The following is an 8,275-nucleotide window of genomic DNA, read 5'->3' as shown; positions in this document are numbered from 1 at the left end:
AAAGCAGGCACTAAAGGAGAAGTAGCTATTCCTGTTTAATCCAGCTCAAAGTTCTAACAATTGAATCGGATGTGAACACCTTGCTCTGGCCAAGTTTACCACATAGTAAGGTTGTTAGTTTCCCTAATACCAGCCCAAATTCTCAGTCCCTCTCGGTGCCGAGCCTCCACCGGAGGGACGACTGCGAGGGGCCCGGCCTCCCCTCTGACTCACTCGGGTAGGCGGGGAGGCTTCCAGCCTTTCACGTCGGGGACGGGGCGGGGCGAGGGCTGGGCTGGGGCCCGGGAGAAGAGGAGGGGAGGGCAGCAGAGACAGTGCCCAGAGCGAGCCAGCGGGGCGCAGACAGGCAAGTAGCGCTTGGGGTCTGACCAGCAGGCGCCTGAGTTCCCCCTGTAGGCTTCTGAGGGGCTCAGCCGGTCACGGGGCACCCTGCTCCCCCCTCTTTTCTTAGGGGTGCACCCGCGTGTCTAATCATCTCTCCTCCTTTCCCCTAAGGAGGGGCGGGAGGGAGCAGCCGTGCTAAAGGAATGTTTATTTTATTCCATTTGGGACCAACTGAGCATCTCTCACTGGGAGACCGGAGAGGGAGGAGAAATATGAGTTTGTTAAAAAGAAGTTTTAGTGTTTGGTTAGCAGATAATGTCAATAATAGCCTGTGTACTGTTAGAGTTCCAAGAGGCTTGAGACTCCTAAATTCTTTTAAAGGAACTGCTCTTTTGTTTTCTTGTTAGTTTGTTTCCTTGTTAGTTTGCAAAGCCTCCTCTGCCCTCCTCCGCGATGGGGCCACCTTTTTTTTCAGCCAGGTGAGGCTCCAGTGTAGCAAGAGAGCAGTGAGTTGGATTCATCCTTGTGCCCTTGGTCACTGCGGAGTCTAGAGCCCCAGAGCCACTCAGGTTCTGCACTGGTGCACACCGGAGTGGACCAGCCTTTCTAGGGCGGGGCTCCGGAAGGGCAACAATGGAAAGCCAAGCCCCAGGAGCGATCTGGGGTTTAACTTCCCATCTCTCTGCTAAATTGTGAACTGGGGGAGGAGGCAGGAGGATTGCTTCCAGAGATGCCCGGCACATGAACTGAGGTCCCGGGATAAATTCTCTGTTGGCCAGAGAAAGCCATCTAAGTTAATTGAGCATCTATTATTTGTTCAGTTGTTGCATAGTCGATCGGTTATGTCCGAATCTTTTGCGAATCCAAGGACTGCAGCCTGCCAGGCTTCTCTGTCCATGCTCCCAGGCAAGGATATTGGAGTGGATTGCCATTCCCTTCTCCAAGGGATCTTAGCGACCCAGGGATCCAACCTTCTTCTCCTGCAAGTCTCCTGCATTGCAGTCGGATTCTTTTACTACCGAGCCACCATCTCATTAATTACACCATCTCATTTAATCTGCTTGTTTATCTTCATGCCCATTTTACAGATAGGGCACAGGGAGGCTACAGAAAGTTAAGTCACTTGCAAGAGGAAGCAGTTGTGGTTCAGTCGTTCAGTCATATCTGACTCTGAGATTCCATGGACTGCAGCCTGCCAGGAAGACGAAGCAGAATCAATAGTAATCAAACTGTTCAGTCTTTCCATTACACCAGACCCTCTTCTTAAGGACCTGGAGACACTCAGGTACCAGCTAGAGTTTGTGTTCTTTGAAGAGAACATTTAACTTCTCATTTTGTTCCAGTCCAGAAATTCTAATGTGGATTGATTCTGTTCCACTGCCACTCCCTGGATGGGGCCCTGAAGGCTGAATCTTATCTCAATCTAGTCTGTTGATTAGCCCTGGGCCAAGCCTGGCGGGTATCTTGGGGAGACGGGCCAGAGTCCTGGGCTAAAAGGCCCTTGACTTCCTCCTGGAGCGTGTACAGATTCTAGCTGCATCCTCCCATACAGATTTAGGAAGGCATGGAAGCTTCTTCCCTTGCTCTACCTGCCTCTCCCTGTGTGATCGTGGACCAGTCACTTGTGCTCTCAGGGTCCCCCTAGCCTCCTCTGGAAAGCAAACAAGCAAGTTGGACAGACTAGCTGCAGGGCCTTATGATGTATTGAAGGCAAGATGGCGTCTGGGTAGTCAGAACCATGATTATTTTTATTGCTGTCCCTCAGAGCGCCTGAGGCTGAGAATGTGTGATAGTCAACACCTGGTGAATGAGAAGCTGAGCAAGGGTTGACTTGAGAGGCAGCCAGCATGTGTGAGTGCGTGCTAAGTCATGTCCGTCTCTGTGCCACCCTGTGGACTGGAGCACACCAGGCTCCTCTGTCCATGGGATTCTCCAGGCAAGAATACTGAAGTGGGCTGCTATGCCCTCCTCTAGGGGATATTCCCGACCCCACATCTCTTATGTCTCCAGCATTGGCAAGTGCGTTCTTTACCACTAGCGCCACCTGGGAAGGCTTAGTGACCACAGGGCATTACAGACCCTTCATTATCCTAACTTGCACCCTTAGAATTACTATTGACTTGTTAGGAATTTGACCAGGGACCTAAGCACTCGGTTAAGAGATTCAGATTCAGTGCTTGTTCCCAATGTCTGCATGCATGCTAAGTCGCTTCAGTCGTGTCCCATTCTGTGGGACCCCATGGACTGTAGTCTGCCAGGCTCCTCTGTCTATGGAATTCTCCAGGCAAGAATACTGGAGTGGGTTGCCATGCTCTCCTCCAGGGGATCTTCCCTACCCAGGGATTGAACCCACATCTCTTTTGTCTCCTGCACTGATGGATGGGTTCGTTACCACTAGGGCCACTTAGGAAACCAGCATGCAGGACATCGCAAAGTCTGTGTCACCCACCTCTGCCATTCCCTGGGAACTGAGCTTCAACAACTACAACAAAAGTCAAATGTAGTCATTCAGGCAAGGAGAAAGCCAAGCCAGGGAGGAGGAAAAAGTGATGCCGAGGCAGTGACTCCACCCAGGAAATGTGACTAATTCAGCTGAAGCCAGGGCCAGGCAGTCATGCCTGCCCCAGGCTGGTAAGCGGGGGAATGTGGCCAGTCTCGGCTTTCCTGTGGTTTTTCTTGCAGGCCCCAGACTCAGGGCTGCTAGCCCTGGCCTGCTGCCGCTGGCGGAGGCCACTGTGATGGGGAGGCTTGGAGCTGGGGTGGGTTTCCAGCCTCTGGGCAGTGGCGGGGCGGGTCTCTGAAGAGCCAGCCTGGTCGCAGTGTTGCTCTCCTCTGTCAGGCCCTGCCTGGCTGCCCAGCACAGTCCACCCCTTCCTGTGGAGGACGGACCTCAGCACTAGCTGGGGCTGGAGCCCAGGGGTGGGGCTGATGGGTGGGGCTACCTGGAGGAAGAGCTGAGGGAAGTGAGAGACTGAGGTGGGGCTGGAGGAGCCTGAAAAGCAGAAGAAGGAGGAAGCAGAGCTGCGAGGAACAGGTGAAAGTGGGGAGGAAGGCCGAGGGAGATGGGGTGTGGGGTGGGCTGGCCGGGACCCTCTTAGGTGGGCAGATGAGGGCAGACACAGAGACTCACATTTCTGGAAGCTGCTTTGTCCAGGACTGGTGTGCACCCTCCCCCAACACACACACAGACACTGCTGCCCTGTCCAGGCACTGGAGCCTTGTGGGTTCCCTGGGTGGGATAAGGGACGCCCGGACCAGGGATTGTCCTGGCTTGTGGAGAGGTGGTGTGTGATCTGCTACCAGAGGCCACCACACTGAGTGACCTGACCAGACTCCTGAAGGCCCTCAGCCAGCCCAGAGGTGCATTCAGCTTTGATGGTACTTGTTCCTAAGACGGGATGGTGGTGTGACAGCAGATGGGTGAGCTGGAATGGGGGAGGGGGCAGGCCTAGCATTTGAATTCAGACCAAACTATGCCTCAGGGTTCATTATTTTTGCAAACTTAAGAAGAACTCTGATGGGGATCTGGCCAGCTGCCTAGGGTAGGGTACGGGAAGGCAAAGGTGGAGCCCGGAAAGGGTGGGTCAGTCACGTGCATGGTCAGTCTTGTCTGACTCTTTGCGACCCCATGGACTGTAGCCGGCCAGGCTCCTCTGTCCATGGGATTTTCCAAGCAAGAATACTGAAGTGGGTTGTCATTTCCTACTCCAGATGATCCTCCAAACCCAGGGATTGAACCCGCGTCTCTTGCATCTCCTGCATTGGCAGGCGGTTTCTTTACTGGCTGTGCCACCAGTTTGCACCTGGGAAAGGGTGGGAGTCCTGCTTGGTGTCTGGGGAGGGAGCACTGACTGAGGATCCCCAGGTGAGGCTTCTAGACCCTGCAGCTCCTGTGAAAGCCCAGGTTCTCAGCTGGGAATAGCTGGTGTCATCTCTAGTGTTGACACTCACCCCTGATTCTTTCTTGGGGAGTGGGGTAGGAGCTGTTGGCATTTCACACCTAAGGGCAAACGATGAAGGGACCTGTTGGGAATCAGTGGAATCGGAATCTGAGAAGGGTGCAGACAGCATCGAGCACCTGTCATCTTTACAGCTGACAGGCATTGCTGGAAAAGTCTGCATAATCAACTCCCCCACTCCCAGTGTGTCTTCAAAGGCCAGCTCCTTCCTAAGTCAGGACCTCGGGACAGCCAGCAGGGCACCCGTCCTCCCCTCCAACCCTGGCCCCTAATTTCTGCCTCCAGGGCTGCTCCTCCCTATTGAAATCCTGGGTTATCTCTTAGGCTCCATCTGGTCTAATCATTGGAGCTCAACAAGTGCAGTTAATCCTGAGTGCCTGCAGGCTACTGGGCACAGCCCAAGGTTCCAGGCAAAATATGGTTCCTTCCTGAAAGGCCTTTATAGTCGAGTCGGGGAGACGGCCAGGCCTGTAACTCAGCATGCTGTGGCGGAGTGGGAAAAACTAAAAGGTTTTAACATAAGAAGTATAGAAGCGGCTCCCCTGTGAGGTGGTGAGTTCCCCACCAGGAAAGGTATTCAAGAAGAAATGGTGAGGGATGTAGGGATTTCTGTGCCGTGCTCATGTCTGGGTGTGTGTTGGGAGGCAGATCTGGAGTGTGTGTGTATGTGTGTGTGTGTGTGTGTGTGTGTTAGTCTTTCAGTTGTGTCCGACTCTTTGTGACCCCATGGACTGTAGTGCGCCAGGCTTCTCCGTCCATGGAATTCTCCAGATGAGAATACTAGAGTGGGTAGCCATTTCCTTCTCCAGGGGATCTACTGGATCCAGGGATCGAACCTGGGTGTCCTGCATTGCAGGCAGATTCTTTACTATCTGAGCCACAAGGAAACCCGAGTATTAAATAAAGCTCCTTCTAATGCTGACATCTGATTCTGTGATGTTCCGCACCTAGGGGAAGTTTTATGTGGTCTCCTGGAAGTGACGGTTTCCTGCTTCACAGCCCATCCTCTAGAGACCATGAGACTTGTGGGTTGTTCTTCATTTCTGGGCCCCTTCCCAATGCCGAGTTCCCAGCATAGACCTAGAATGGAACTGAATAGACCTTGTCATGGGCTGCTTGAGGAATGCAGAAGTGCCGGGCGTGTCCCCTGCTCTACCTGAGACACGGAGCTATCAGGTCATACTCTAAGACAGCCTGTGAGCGGGAAGAAGATGAGAACTCCCAGAGAAGGACAAAGCCGCCAAATGAGAGCTGAGGCTTGAAATGGGTCTGGATGAGTGGCAGGGCTTTGATGGTCCTCAGGGTTGAGGTTGGCACTAAGGAAGCTGAGGGGCTGTGGGCTTGGGCAGAGGGGTTGTGGGGAGAGGACGAGTGACAGGCCAGTGTCAGTGGGCGCTTGGTGGGGGCCAGGGAGCAGCGTTAGAGTCACCTGGAACTTCTCTGGCACTGATACTCCAGCTCCACCCTGGAGAGTCTGGTTTTAACTGGCCTGGACATGGGGATTAAAAAAAAAAAAAAAAAACCCAGGTGACTCTAATATGCAGACAGATAGAGATGCTGTTCTGGACACAGTTAACTGGCAGAATGAGAACCACCTAGGACATAGTTCAAATGCCCATGGAATCAAGACCCATGGAATCAAGTCTCCAGGCCTGGGCTTCGAAGTTTTTGTAAGATCCTAACATAGTTCTTCTGCAATGCAGGAGCTGCAAGAGACATGGGTTCAATCCCTGGGTGGGGAGGATCCCCTGGAGGAGGGCATGGCAACCCACTCCAGTATTCTTGCCTGGAGAATCCCATGGACAGAGAAGCCTGGTGTGCTACCATCCATGGGGTCGCAGAGAGTCAAATGTGAATGAAGTGACTTAGCACATGCACTCGAAACGTAATTCTAATGGGTGGCCAGGCTAGAAAGCCAGAGGGATGAGGGCAACCAGCCCCTCTCAACAAAATGCTGCGATGGCTCTCGGAGGCTGGCAGCCCCACGTATGGTCTGCCTGCTATTGAGTTATGGCCTGAGCTCTTAGCTCAGGAACAACAACAACAAAAAATAGCTGGCAATGAGCACGCCATTTCTGTCCCTGAGCTCTACCCACCCTGGCTTGTGCTTGGGGGCGGCCACCTCACCGCTTGGGGCCTGAGTCACAGGCTGAGCTGTCTGTTGCAGGGGATGTGGGCACAGCATGTGACCCTTTGTGGGATTGAGAATCATTGACGTTTCCTCCCCCAAACCTCCCCCTCACTGTCTGCCCCCCTCCCTTGGGGAAGTGTGATTCCAAAAATGTGCCTTTCATTTGTGTTTTGAGTAGGGCTTCCCCGGTGGCTCAGTGGTAAAGAATCTGTCTGCCAGTATAGGAGCCCCAGGAGACGTGGCTTCCATCCCTGGATGGGGAAGATGCCCTGGAGTAGGAAATGGCAACCCACTCCAGTATTCTTGCCTGGAGAATCCCCATGGACTGAGAAGCCTGGTGGGCTAGAGTCCATGGGGCTGCAGAGTTGGACACGACTCAGTATGCACATACTATGTTGTAAATTAGGAAAGAAAAGCAAAGTCATTACTCACATGGTATTTTACACCCATGGCCACTGCTCCTATTTCTTTTTTTTTCCTACTCAGACTCCACACCCTCTGCTCTCCCTAAAAGTTCTCTTTGTACTTCCTGCTTCCCCAGCCCCTCAAGAGTCTCCTAATGGTGACTTTCAGCCCTGAAATTCTCCAGGTCCTTCTCTTGCACCACTAGGGCTCCCTGTTCAGTCGCACAGCATAAATTGTGTGACGGTTCTTGACTGTGAGCTCTGCATTTTCAGTCAAAGAAATCCTCTAGAATTGGGCACATAGGAGAGTGAGTGAAGCTATAGCTACTGCAGTTGCTAATTTTTAAAAAGATAACATTTAAAAAATTTTTTGTTTATGTATTTATTGGCTACACTGGGTCCTTGTTGCTGCCTGCAGGCTTTCTCTAAGTTGCAGAGAGCTGGTGCTGCTCTCTAGTTGCGATGCTCGGGCTTCTCTTGTTACGGAGCATGGGTTCTGGGGCGCTCAGTAATGGTCCTCCTGGGCTTTAGAGCGCAGTCTCAGTAGTTGGGTCCCACAGCCTTTGTTGCCCCGCAACATGTGAGATCTCCCTAGTCCAGGGATCGAACGTGTGTCGCCTGCAATGGCCAGCGGACTCTCAACCACTGGACCACCAGGGAAATCCAGAAGACAGTATTTTTTAAAATGCTTGCCTTGAGCATTTTTTTTCCTGAAATAACTTTTGTCCAAAAAAGGTTACTCTTACTGTCCTACAGAATAAAGATGATATTCATCATCCTGGTATTTGAGGGATGCTGGACATATAGAAGTGGTAGCTAATGCCTGGGAATGGAGGAAATTCCCTAGGTAGGGAGTTTAGAATTTGAGAAAGCGCTAAGTCTAATGTTAGCTGTAGGTTTTTCTGTGTTTTTTTTTCTGGGATTTTTTTGTTCAATTTTGGTAGATGCCTTTTATTAGGCTAAGGACATTCCCTTCTGGAACTTCCCTGGCAGTCTAATTGTTAAGACTGTGCTCCCATTGCAGGGATAAAACGGGTTAAGACTGGGCTTCCCTTGTGGCTCAGCTGGTAAAGAATTCGCCTGCAATGCGGGAGACCTGGGTTCAATCCCTGAGTTGGGAAGATCCCCTGGAGAAGGGAAAGGCTACCCACTCCAGTAGTCTGGCTTGGAGAATTCCATGGACTTGGAATTCCATGACCCCATGGACAGTCCATGGGGTCGCAAGAGTTGGACATGACTGAGCAACTTGCCCTTTCACTTTCTTTCCCATTGTAGGGAGCATGCATTTGATGCCTGGCTGGGGAGCTAAGATCCCACGTGCCCCATGCTGCTAAGTCGCTTCAGTCGTGTCCGACTCTGTGTGACCCCAGAGACGGCAGCCCACCAGGCTCCCCCATCCCTGGGATTCTCCAGGCAAGAACACTGGAGTGGCTTGCCATTTCCTTCTCCAATGCATG

At 52.3% G+C, this 8,275-nt stretch overlaps 1 protein-coding gene across 1 annotated transcript in view; it reads left to right on the top strand.

Annotated features, from left to right (window-relative positions):
- Positions 1-2,935: 2,935 nt before the first annotated feature.
- Positions 2,936-8,275, top strand: part of CAPG (capping protein (actin filament), gelsolin-like) — a 15,426-nt gene continuing 10,086 nt past the window's right edge. The window contains exon 1 of the mRNA XM_010862184.1: positions 2,936-3,358. The gene's annotated coding sequence lies outside the window, so the exon portion shown is untranslated. The remainder of the gene's footprint in view (positions 3,359-8,275) is intronic.

The sequence above is a fragment of the Bison bison genome, unplaced genomic scaffold (genome assembly GCF_000754665.1).
Source record: "Bison bison bison isolate TAMUID 2011002044 unplaced genomic scaffold, Bison_UMD1.0 scf7180017864480, whole genome shotgun sequence".
In the NCBI taxonomy this organism is placed as follows: Eukaryota; Metazoa; Chordata; class Mammalia; order Artiodactyla; family Bovidae; genus Bison; species Bison bison.
Note: the sequence above shows the minus strand (reverse complement) of the source record. Positions and strands in the feature narration are given on the sequence as shown.